At 49.3% G+C, this 13,742-nt stretch overlaps 1 pseudogene across 1 annotated transcript in view; it reads right to left on the bottom strand.

Moving 5' to 3' along the window:
• The window catches only part of LOC308326098 (calmodulin-binding transcription activator 1-like), a 120,215-nt pseudogene that overhangs the window by 79,216 nt on the left and 27,257 nt on the right, over nucleotides 1-13,742 (bottom strand). The window contains exon 3 of the transcript in view: nucleotides 10,387-10,488. The product of the transcript in view is annotated as a calmodulin-binding transcription activator 1-like (transcript). The remainder of the gene's footprint in view (nucleotides 1-10,386; nucleotides 10,489-13,742) is intronic.

Raw genomic sequence — 13,742 nt, 5'->3', positions numbered from 1 at the left:
GCTGCTGTAGATCTCACCACTACACAGGAGTGCTGCTGTAGATCTCACAACTATGCAGGAGTACTGCTGTAGATCTCACAACTATACAGGAGTGCTGCTGTAGATCTCACAACTATAAAGGAGTGATGTATAGATCTCACAACTATACAGGAGTGCTGCTGTAGATCTCACAACTATACAGGAGTGCTGCTGTAGATCTCACAACTATACAGGAGTGCTGCTGTAGATCTCACAACTATACAGGAGTGCTGCTGTAGATCTCACAACTATACAGGAGTGCTGCTGTAGATCTCACAACTATACAGGAGTGCTGCTGTAGATCTCACAACTATACAGGAGTGATGCTGTAGATCTCACAACTACACAGGAGTGCTGCTGTAGATCTCACAACTACAGGAGTGATGCTGTAGATCTCACAACTATACAGGAGTGCTGCTGTAGATCTCACAACTACAGGAGTGATGCTGTAGATCTCACAACTACACAGGAGTGCCGCTGTAGATCTCACAACTATACAGGAGTGCTGCTGTAGATCTCACAACTATGCAGGAGTACTGCTGTAGATCTCACAACTATACAGGAGTACTGCTGTAGATCTCACAACTATACAGGAGTGATGTATAGATCTCACAACTATACAGGAGTGCTGCTGTAGATCTCACAACTACAGGAGTGATGCTGTAGATCTCACAACTATACAGGAGTGATGCTGTAGATCTCACAACTACACAGGAGTGCTGCTGTAGATCTCACAACTATACAGGAGTGCTGCTGTAGATCTCACAACTATACAGGAGTGCTGCTGTAGATCTCACAACTACAGGAGTGCTGCCGTAGATCTCACAACTACACAGGAGTGCTGGGGGGGGGACGACGACGACAGCCCACAAGTTATTTTCATCCAGAGTTGTCTCTCTCTCTCTCTCTCTGTCTCTCTCTGTCTCTCCCTGTCTCTCTCTCTCTCTCTCTGTCTCTCTCTCTCTCTCTCTCTCTCTGTCTCTGTCTCGCTCTCTGTCTCTGTCTCGCTCTCTGTCTCTGTCTCTCTCTCTGTCTCTCTCTCTCTGTCTCTCTCTGTCTCTGTCTCTCTCTCTCTCTCTCTCTCTCTCTCTCTCTCTCTCTGACAAAATGCCATTTTATGTTAGAATGTTTCCGTAGATTGTGTGTCGTTGTGAAGAATGGCTCCAATATTTAGTTCAGTGACCGCGGCCACCCGCTCCCACAGGAACCGCTGGACTCGTGACCCACTTTCTGCTCTCCTGAAGAGGCGAGCAGCCGAGCACGCATCATGGCCGCGGCCAACGCACGCACGCACACAACGCACGCAACGCACACACACAGCGCACACACACAGCGCACGCACGCACACAACGCACGCACGCAACGCACACACACAACGCACGCACGCAACGCACGCACGCACGCACACAACGCACTGGTGAAAAGTAACTATAGTAAGTACATTTTTCTTAAGTACTTTTTACTTAAGTACAATTCTGAGGTACAGTTTTACTTTAGTATTTCAAATGTTCAAAATACTTTCACTTTTCTACGCGACTCCATCTCAGAGGCAAATATTGTACTTTTACTCCCACGACATTTATTTGAAAACTTTAGATACTGTAGTTACTTTTACTTTGACTGTTATTACAAAACATACAGTAACCACTTCAGTCCTATATACATTTTGCCGATCTACACACAAGCACGCACGCACGCACACACACGCAAACACGCACGCACGCACGCACGCACACACACACGCACGCACGCACGCACGCACACACACACGCACGCACGCACGCACGCACGCACACAGTCACACGCACACGCGCACACACACACACACACACACACACACACACACACACACACATATCCCCAATCTGTTACCATGGAAACACCTTCTTTTTTCACACAATGTGTGTAACTTGAAATTTATGTCACGCACACGCACGCACGCACGCACATGCACACACACACACACACACCCTGGAGGCGGACTGGTCAGTGTGCTAGTATACAGATTTATTTTATTTATTTAAAAAATGGGTCCTCGTGTTCAGTAAATGGAGCATAGAGCATTATAGAGCTTTCTAGAGCTTTATCCAAGACGCTTTACATAGATTATATACATACACTAATTACATTCACACACCTTTACATAGATTGTTCATTAATTACATTCACCCATTCACACACCTTTACATAGATTGTTCATTAATTACATTCACCCATTCACACACCTTTACATAGATTGTGCATTAATTACATTCACCCATTCACACACCTTTACATAGATTGTGCATTAATTACATTCACCCATTCACACACCTTTACATAGATTGTTCATTAATTACATTCACCCATTCACACACCTTTACATAGATTGTTCATTAATTACATTCACCCATTCACACACCTTTACATAGATTGTGCATTAATTACATTCACCCATTCACACACCTTTACATAGATTGTGCATTAATTACATTCACCCATTCACACACCTTTACATAGATTGTGCATTAATTACATTCACCCATTCACACACCTTTACATAGATTGAACCGATAAAAAGTAGTCCGTGGTTGTTGGGAAAATAGTGACGGCAGCGGGAGTTGAACTCGAGCCAGTGGGTTGAAAGTCCATTGAATAGAGACTGGCGAGGTTGGCTGCTGGATGTGGGATTAGTGGCTGTATAGTAGACGGTTGAGAAAGCCCCGCTCGCGAGGGTGCACGCTGCTAGCTGCTACTAGCAGCCGGCGTGGTAAAACAAGCAGTGGCGCGATGGGGCTCATGCTAATGCTACTATCACAGAGTGGCGCGATGGGGCTCATGCTAATGCTACTATCACAGAGTGGCGCGATGGGGCTCATGCTAATGCTAATATCACACAGTGGCGTGATGGGGCTCAGGCTAATGCTACCATCACACAGTGGCGTGATGGGGCTCATGCTAATGCTACTATCACACAGTGGCGTGATGGGGCTCATGCTAATGCTAATATCACACAGTGGCGTGATGGGGCTCATGCTAATGCTAATATCAAAGCCCGGCGTGCGGCGGCAGATGTCGCGCTGTCGCTTCCATCGTGTCATCGCTGGAGCTCAAAGCTACAGCGCACTGCCGCGGAGATGTCACGACAACTCACACACACACGCACACACACACACCCATACACACACACACACACGTCACAAACAAACAAACACACACACACACACACACACACACACACACACACACACACACAGTCCAATAACTGGCACGAGCCAAACAGACTGTCTGGCAGTCGCTTCATCTAACATAGCAGGGGGTGGGGGGGGGGGGGGGGGTGGGGGTGGGAGGGAGGTCGTAGGGAGCTTAAAATGTTTCGATGTTTTCGGTGATTCTGATTGCACACACACAAAGCACACACGCACACACACGCACACACACACACAAAGCACACACGCACACGCACACACGCACACACACACGCACACACACAAAGCACACACGCACACACACAAAGCACACACACACAAAGCACACACACACACACACACACACGCACACACACACACACGCACACACACAAAGCACACACGCACACACACAAAGCACACACACACAAAGCACACACACACAAAGCACACACGCACACACACACACACACACGCACACACACAAACACGCGCACACGTCATGCAGGGACTGAGCATCGACTCTATACTCCGAGTCTCTCTCGCGTGAATGAACTTCTCACCCTTTCTCTGAGGGAGACACCATGCAGCCACACGTCGGAGAAAACTCATTTCGGTCGCTTGTATTCTCTCTCTCGCATCCATCCCTCCATGCTCAGCTCCTTTATGTGGACACGCCCACCAGCTCATTAGGTATGCCTGGTTTTCACCTGAACTGAAGCCACACCCACAGCTGTTGTTGTATGATAAAGGGGGAGGGGGTGATATTGTGATGTCACTGTATCACTGTTTTTTTTCATTGGCACGTTTTACTGTCAAGGTTTCAGCCTCCAGGTAGAAACCCTAAATACAATAACAACCACACCAAGGGCTCTAATGAAGTACTGTCACCTCATAAACACATGACATAACAACCACACTAATGAAGTACTGTCACCTCATAAACACATGACATAACAACCACACCAAGGGCTCTAATGAAGTACTGTCACCTCATAAACACATGACAACCACACCAATTAAGGGCTCTAATGAAGTACTGTCACCTCATAAACACATGACAATCACACCAATTAAGGGCTCTAATGAAGTACTGTCACCTCATAAACACATGACATGACAACCACACCAAGGGCTCTAATGAAGTACTGTCACCTCATAAACACATGACATAACAACCACACTGAGGGCTCTAATGAAGTACTGTCACCTCATAAACACATGACATAACAACCACACCAAGGGCTCTATGAAGTACTGTCACCTCATAAACACATGACATAACAACCACACCAAGGGCTCTAATGAAGTACTGTCACCTCATAAACACATGACATGACAACCACACCAAGGGCTCTAATGAAGTATACTGTCACCTCATAAACACATGACATAACAACCACACCAAGGGCTCTAATGAAGTACTGTCACCTCATAAACACATGACATAAATAGAAAGGTTCCCTTCTGAGCACACGTCTCCACCAGTAGGATAGGACTGTGAGAGATGTTTGGCAATATGTTTAGGTGTAATGTAATATTTTTGTTTTTTGCAACAATTTTCTTCTTTTTGTTGAGGAAATGCAGAGCAGAACACTCATAGGCATCTCTGAGGATAGAATTCTGGATGAGCAGGACATGAGCAGCAAGTTTGTACAAAAAGGGCCTCCTGAAAAACTTTGGAAGGCAATCTTAGCCAATCAGTGTAGAATCTGAGAGATCCAACAGACTCGTCTTGATCACATGACCACAGAGATCATGTGGACCGATTTGGATGAAATCTGTGCGACTAGCAATGTGTTTTGAAGAAATCGGCCTCATGGTGGCGCTATAACCGGCATATGTGGAGGGATGCAGGGACAATGTTTTTCCATGGCCTCTAGGGAGTGCGCATACATAAGTTGTATACAGATCGATGCAGTTATATAGCTAAAAACAGGAATTGGCCTGTTATAGCGCCACCATGAGGCTGATTTTGGGGTAAAAAAAATTGTGGCATGTCGTCCTCGGCCTATAGTGGAAATGTGCGTGTATAATTTCACGGAAATTGCACACTGTGTTGTTTGTGATTTGTGGCATTTTCTCGAAACGGACCAATCGTGTGCATGCATGAGCTTTGGAAGCCAATCTTATAGCCAATCAGAATGGAAGACGGGAAATGGTGGCGCTCCGTGTTGATCACATGACTATGGAGATAGTGTGTGATGTATGGATAACATGTGGACGGGGGAGGGGGGGGGGTGTCAGGGGGAAGTCACGCGTGACAAAACAGAGATCAGAGGATCATAATTATGCGGTCACGCACAGGTCCAGGAAGACCGTGCACGCGCACACACAGTTACCACACAGTTACACACACATGCGCACACACGCACACACACACACACACACACAGTCGCACACACACACACACACACCACACACACACACACAGTTGCACACAGTTACACACACATGCGCACACACGCACACACACACACACAGTCGCACACACACACACACACACACACACACACGCACACACACGCACACAGTTACAGCACACATACAGTACACACGCGCACACACACACACACACACACACACACACACACACACACACAGAGGGGGTGAGAACAGGGGCATGTCAGATGGAGACCATTGGAGGATTAAGCCTGAGTTAATCAGAGCCGTTCTGATCCAAACACGGAACGCTAATCTGACATCATCATCTCTCCCTCGCCCACTCCTCCCTCTCTCTCCCTGCCTCCCTCTCTCTCTCTCTCTCTCTCTCTCTCTCCGTCTCTCTCCCTCTCTCTTTCTCTCCCTTTTGCTTTTATGATCTCTCCTCTGCACCCAAACAACAAACATGGAGTAGGCTAATCCGAACGGTTAAACACACATGCACGCACGCACGCACGCACGTACAGCATGCACACACGCACGGATGCACGCACACACGCACGCACGCACAGAGACACAGACGAAGACAAATATGGGAGTGTTTCAGCATGCAGGAAAGTTTGTGTGGATGTGTCTGTGATGGAAGACAGAGGTATAAGCTTTGAAGGAACTCTCTCAGGAACGCCCCCGCCCTCCACCTGAACCCTCATCATAGGAGAGAGAGAGAGAGAGAGAGAGAGGGGCAGAGAGAGAGAGAGATAGAGAGAGATAGAGAGGGGGGGGGGGCAGAGAGAGAGCGAGAGAGAGAGAGAGAGAGAGGAAGTATAGATAAAGATAGAAACAGAGAGGTGAGGATGGTTCAGAGTTAAAGGTTTCTTTATTAGTACCCGAGGGTCATTTGGTTGTGCAACGCACACACTGGGACGGGGTGGGGTTGTGTGTGTGTGTGTGTGTGTGTGTGTGTGTGTGTGTGTGCGTGCGTGCGTGCGTGTCGACAAGAGGAATGAAGTAAGTCTGGGTTATATTTACAGTGGTTACGTGCTCACTACAGTGTTGTGCCCCATGCATGCATGCACCAAATAGCAGATCTACAAGCTCACATCGTGTCACGCTGCAGGGTCATTTAGACAGGGAAAGGGGGGGGGGTTGTGTGTGTGTGTGTGTGTGTGTGTGTGTGTGTGTGCGTGTGTGTGTGTGTGCGTTAACTCCACAGTTAAAAGACAACGGCATCGCAGATCAAAAGACTTCTGAACCAATAACGGAGAGAGGATGTTATGATGTGAGGACGGAGACCGAGGGAGACATCACAGGGTTCCATCAATCTATCTGCTCCCTGTGTGTACGCCCAGTGACCACACACGCACACACACACATGCACATGCACACACATACACACACACACAACACACACACACACACACACACACACACACACACACACACACACACACACAGCCGTATTCCTGATGGGTATAGAGGCGGCGCGCTTAACTTCCAGCGTGACCTTCATTGAGACGGATTGCATGAAAAATGTAACGACGCTCTCCCTGCAGGGAGAGAGAAAAACCGCCACGGCAAATCAGCTTTGCGTTGCATAATGACGCCGCAGGCCCGCTAATCAATAACGCAAACACGCAGACGCACACGCAGACACGCACGAACGCCGACGCGCACGCACGAAGCGCGAGCGCACGCACGCAGCGAGGGTGCGAGGGAGGGAGGGAGGGAGGGAGGGATGGAGAGAGAGAGGGAGAGAGGAGGGAGAGAGGGGAGAGAGGAGGGGAGGGAGGAGGGATAGAAGGAGAGAGGGAAGGAGAGGGAGGGAGCGAGGGGAGGGAGGGAGGGAGGGAGGGAGGGAGGGAGGGGAGGGAGGGAGGGAGGGAAGGAGACAGGGAGGGAGGAAGGATGAGAGGGAGGGAGGGAGAGAGAGAGGGAGGGAGGGAGGGAGGGAGGGAGGGAGGAAGGAGACAGGGAGGGAGGGAAGGAGATATGGAGGGAGGGAGGGAGGGTGGAGAGGAGGGAGGGAGGGAGGGAGGGGAAGGAGACAGGGAGGGAGGGAAGGAGAGAGGGAGGGAGGGAGGGAGGGAGGGAAGGAGACAGGGAGGGAGGGAGGAGAGAGGGAGGGAGAGAAGGAGAGAGGGAGGGAGGGAAGGAGAGAGGGAGGGAGGGAAGGAGACAGGGAGGAGGGAAGGAGAGAGGGAGGGAGAGAAGGAGAGAGGGAGGGAGGGAAGGAGAGAGGGAGGGAGGGAGGGAAGGAGACAGGGAGGGAGGGAAGGAGAGAGGGAGGGAGAGAAGGAGAGAGGGAGGGAGGGAAGGAGAGAGGGAGGGAGGGGAGGGAAGGAGACAGGGAGGGAGGGAAGGAGAGAGGGAGGGAGGGAAGGATGAGAGGGAGGGAGGGAAGGAGAGAGGGAGGGAGGGAGGGAAGGAGACAGGGAGGAGGGAGGGAAGGAGAGAGGGAGGGAGAGAAGGAGAGAGGGAGGGAGGGAAGGAGAGAGGGAGGGAGGGAAGGAGAGAGGGAGGGAGGGAGGGAAGGAGACAGGGAGGGGAGGGAGGGAAGGAGAGAGGGAGGGAGAGAAGGAGAGAGGAGGGAGGGAAGGAGGACAGGGAGGGAGGGAAGGAGAGAGGGAGGGAGAGAAGGAGAGAGGGAGGGAGGGAAGGAGGGAGGGAGGGAGGGAGAGAGAGAGGGAGGGAGGGCTGCACGTTTGTTGCATATATAAACATTACATGAACGCCAGCATCCATTTCCATGCTGTCAAACGCTTCCCTGACTCTCCTCTGTCTGGAACGACTTTTAGCGACTCTGAAACATCCTACCGTTGTCCAGTTCAAGGTCACACTTCGGGCCCTACGATTCTGGGGCCCTACGATTCTGGTCTAGTGAACAACCGGGCCCCTACGATTCTGGTCTAGTGACAACCGGAGCCTACGATTCTGGTCTAGTGAACAACCGGAGCCTACGATTCTGGTCTAGTGAACAACAGGAGCCTACGATTCTGTCTAGTGAACAACCGGAGCCTACGATTCTGGTCTAGTGAACAACCGGGCCCTACGATTCTGGTCTAGTGAACAACCGGAGCCTACGATTCTGGTCTAGTGAACAACCGGGCCCTACGATTCTGGTCTAGTGAACAACCGGAGCCTACGATTCTGGTCTATGTGAACACCGGGCCCTACGATTCTGGTCTAGTGAACAACCGGAGCCTACGATTCTGGTATAGTGAACAACCGGGCCCTACGATTCTGGTCTAGTGAACAACCGGAGCCTACGATTCTGGACTAGTGAACAACCGGAGCCTACGATTCTGGTCTAGTGAACAACCGAGCCTACGATTAGTGCACACCTCGCCGGTTTGCCCGCCAAGTGAAATCCTACCAATCGACAGTGGCGGGGAAAAAAGTACAGAAAAAGTTTCGGTTGGCGGCCGATTACAATTACATATAGTTTTGTAATGACTCGGGTCTGAATGGGTTAATGACACAATCCTTCCTTCTTGGGGGGGGGGGGGGGGGGGGGGGGAGTGAAGAGGACGGACGGACGGACGGACGTCTCTCTGGCGTCTCCAGCATGGTCGCAGCATAAAGACCAGCATTCTCACACACCAGTGTTGTTTTCGTCGACTAAAACTAAGACGAAAAATGTTCGTCGACTACCTATTTTCACTGACAAAAACAAATGGGAAACTACATGAAAACTAAGCTACGATGACTAAAACTAAGACTAAATATACTGACAATTTCGTCGACAAATGAAAACTAGACTAAAATGTTAGGAAGGGACTAAGAGGACGAGAGATCCACTATAAGTAATTTTACACTTGGTTGCGTGCTGAAAATAGCAGATCTACAAACGAATCTACTAACACTATAGACATCAGGTGACTAAAATGTGACTAAAACTAAATGAACTTTCAGTCCAAAGACTTTGACTAAACTAAAATAGAATTTTTCTGCCAAAACTGTCACACACAAAGCAAAAAGGGTAAAAAACCGGCGAGCAACAAAGATGCCACATATACTTTTAATGGCTCTTAAATGGTTGCATAGCAACAACGCCAGTTCCACATACACACACACACACACACACACACACACACACACACACACACACACACACACTGCTCTTATCTTATACTGACCACAGGGCTGTCTTTATATATTATTATTTATCTTTGTTTGTTTTCTTTCTGCTGCAGTGTGAATATGTTATATACTACATCCTCGCTCTTCTGCTACAAAGCGTTAGAATCTCGGAGCCCGTACGCACGTACATACGTACGGGCGTACGTACGTACACTCCCGTATACGTACGCTGCCAAAACACAGATAGGAGGGGGTTCCAGGGGGAGGCGGCCTTTTTTCCGACAGCATTCTAGCCGACGGCGCAACGGTCCGCCTCCGCAGCGGGGGGACATTCGCTGCGAAAAAGCGATGGTCCGACATGCGCTGCTCCCGTGCTTGCGGTTAGGGTTAGGTTAGGATTGAGGTTTCGGATCAATATGCTGTCGGAAAAAAAGACCTGCACCCGGTTTCAGGGGGTCTGGGGACCCCCAGGGGTATAGGAGGGGGTTCCAGGGGTGTCTCCAGCTAAATGAGTTGATACAGCATCGACACCATGGTTTACCAATACTACTATCTTCTTGATAGAAGATAGTAGTTACAATGTGTGTGAGGTATGTGAGGCTTGTACATCTTCTCAGGCAGGGCAGGGCTATACAGTAGGCATGGTTGATTGTGGTTTAGTGTGTGCGTGTGCGTGTGCGTGCGTGCTGTGTGTGGTGTGTGTGTGTGTGTGCGTGCGGTGTGTGTGTGTGTCCCTTACCTCATTGGTGTTCCAGCGGTGGCGCTCCTTGGGCAGAGAGGAACATTTGGGCAAACACTCAACAGCTTCTTGGAAGGTAGATCTTCAGCTGGCCTGGCTCATCTGGAGACAGAGGAGAGAAGGTTACGCTACGGTACATGAAGGTAGATCTTCAGCTGGCCTGGCTCATCTGGAGACAGAGGAGAGAAGGTTACGCTACGGTACGGTACAGTACGGTACATGGATTGTATTTTTATGCTTTTCTATGCACTATACTAAACCCAAGCGTTTAGGCTATAAAGGTTATAAACACTTATTTGTAACACTTTTTAAACGTGTCACAGTGTTTAGATTATAAACAGGAGAACATGTTTAATCGCCCGTAACACTTTTTAAACACATAAACGTGTTTAGTTTTTACAACCAAAGTCAGTCATATTATAGGTGTTTAGAATTCAAACACTAGACCGTGTTCTCGTGAGGCGTTTGAGTGAACTCGTGTTCTACTGTATTTTATGACCATTAATAACATTTGGCATTTTATATTACACACTGGTGTTTATGTTTTAAACGTGTCACATGTTCCAGGGATTTACAGTGTACATGCTTACTCAAAGCACTTTACAACATTCCATTCATCCATTCATTCATTCATTCATACATTGGGAGGTGAAGCGGCGAACAGTCGACACCAGCGTCCTGCACTTTCCCACATTCACACGCCATCGGTGGCGACACAGGGAGGAAATGTATATTATAGGTTCAGTGTCTTGCCCAAGGACGCTTGGACATGTGGACAGGATGAGGAGGAGGAGCCGGGATTCGAACCGCCGACCCACGGATCATTGGACGACCGACCTGCTCTACCTCCTGAGCCACAGCCGCCCCAAGAGCACTACAGTACAGTGGTCTGGCTCTCATCGTCCAGACACTGTAGGAGCTATCCAAGGTGCTGAAGTGTGTAACACTGTGTAGGAGCTATCCAAGGTGCTGAAGTGTGTGACACTGTGTAGGAGCTATCCATGGTGCTGAAGTGTGTAACACTGTGTAGGAGCTATCCAAGGTGCTGAAGTGTGTAACACTGTGTAGGAGCTATCCATGGTGCTGAAGTGTGTAACACTGTGTAGGAGCTATCCATGGTGCTGAAGTGTGTAACACTGTGTAGGAGCTATCCAAGGTGCTGAAGTGTGTAACACTGTATAGGAGCTATCCATGGTGCTGAAGTGTGTAACACTGTGTAGGAGCTATCCATGGTGCTGAAGTGTGTAACAATGTAGGAGCTATCCATGGTGCTGCAGTGTGTAACACTGTGTAGGAGCTATCCATGGTGCTGAAGTGTGTAACACTGTGTAGGAGCTATCCATGGTGCTGAAGTGTGTAACACTGTGTAGGAGCTATCCATGGTGCTGAAGTGTTTAACTGTGTAGGAGCTATCCATGGTGCTGAAGTGTGTAACACTGTGTAGGAGCTATCCAAGGTGCTGAAGTGTGTAACACTGTGTAGGAGCTATCCAAGGTGCTGAAGTGTGTAACACTGTGTAGGAGCTATCCATGGTGCTGAAGTGTGTAACACTGTGTAGGAGCTATCCAAGGTGCTGAAGTGTGTAACACTGTGTAGGAGCTATCCATGGTGCTGAAGTGTTGTAACACTGTGTAGGAGCTATCCATGGTGCTGAAGTGTGTAACACTGTAGGAGCTATCCAAGGTGCTGAAGTGTGTAACACTGTAGGAGCTATCCAAGGTGCTGAAGTGTGTAACACTGTGTAGGAGCTATCCATGGTGCTGAAGTGTGTAACACTGTGTAGGCGCTATCCATGGTGCTGAAGTGTGTAACACTGTGTAGGAGCTATCCATGGTGCTGAAGTGTGTAACATTGTAGGCGCTATCCATGGTGCTGAAGTGTGTAACACTGTGTAGGAGCTATCACATACACAGACACAGACACAGACACAGACACAGACACAGACACATACACACACACACACACACACACACACACACACACACAAAAAACCCATCATTGCAGTTGTTTTCCTTTGGTTCGAAATTCTGTTGCCGTTTGCATTTTAAAAGCGGCGATTGATTCGGAAAGTCCGGCCAAAAATAAAGTAATCAATGAAGATTGATTTACGAATTAAATTCAAACGGCCCGTGTCTTATTAACCCATTCTGGGCGGGAACCCCTTTTGGTGTTACCATTATGTTATGGTTTAGCTATTTAAAAATAGCAGATCTACAAGCTCGTAGCGCGCCACTCGGTGGCGCGCTACGAGCTTGTAGGTCCGCCATTTTTGAAACTGTCAGGATTAGAAGACATTTTTAGAATCTGATCTCAGGTCAAAATGCGTTAAAGAACCACCATTCTTCTGTGCGTTAGAATCTGGTCCTCAGGTCAGAATGGGTTAACATGTATCGATGCTGGACCATCATGCACGGTCCAACACCCAGAGATGAAGGGACACAGCGGGGCCAATGGAGCGTCCCAGTCCCGCCCCCTTTCATGACGACGCCAGTCCCGCCCCCTTTCAGGACATGCCCAGGCCCAGTCCCGCCCCCCTTTCATGACCACGCCCAGGCCCAGCCCCGCCCCCTTTCATGACCACGCCCAGGCCCAGCCCCGCCCCCCTTTCATGACCACGCCCAGCCCAGTCCCGCCCCCTTTCATGACCACGCCAGTCCCGCCCCCTTTCATGACCATGCCCAGGCCCAGTCCCCGCCCCCCTTTCATGGACCACGCCCAGGCCAGTCCCGCCCCCCTTTCATGACCACGCCCAGGCCCAGTCCCGCCCCCCTTTCATGACCACGCCCAGGCCCAGCCCCGCCCCCCTTTCATGACCACGCCCAGGCCCAGCCCCGCCCCCCTTTCATGACTACGCCCAGGGCCCAGGAGATAATTCCCAATACATTTCTCCTCATAGAAATTTCCAAAAGTATTTTTTTAAAGACCTTTTAAGTGTCATACAAAGCCAACTCGAGTCGTGACAAATCATGACACAACGAACACAATATTTTGGACCAAACAATAGAAGAAAAACAACTAAAAAGGCCATTTTCTCTTCTTTCTAACAATTAGTTGTGTTGTCATGATTTGTTACAAGTCGAGTTGTCTTCGTACGAGGCTTAAAAGGTCTTTAAAAATAAAGACTTTGTCTATGAGGATAATGAAGAGGGAATCATTTCCTGGGCCCTGGTAGGGGGCGGGACTGGGCCCTGGTAGGGGGCGGGACTGTGACGCTCTATAGCTATAGGCTACAATAGGCTCCAGCAGAGCCTGCTGGCTCCATCGCATGGTCACATGGTCTTGATGAGTATAACCTACTGGTGCTTAACCCTTTAGACCCGAGGGACGATTCTACAAATGCCTTCTGGATACTGACC

This window comes from Protomyctophum bolini, assembly GCF_963924005.1.
Source record: "Protomyctophum bolini genome assembly, chromosome: 2".
Taxonomy (NCBI): Eukaryota; Metazoa; Chordata; class Actinopteri; order Myctophiformes; family Myctophidae; genus Protomyctophum; species Protomyctophum bolini.
Note: the sequence above shows the minus strand (reverse complement) of the source record. Positions and strands in the feature narration are given on the sequence as shown.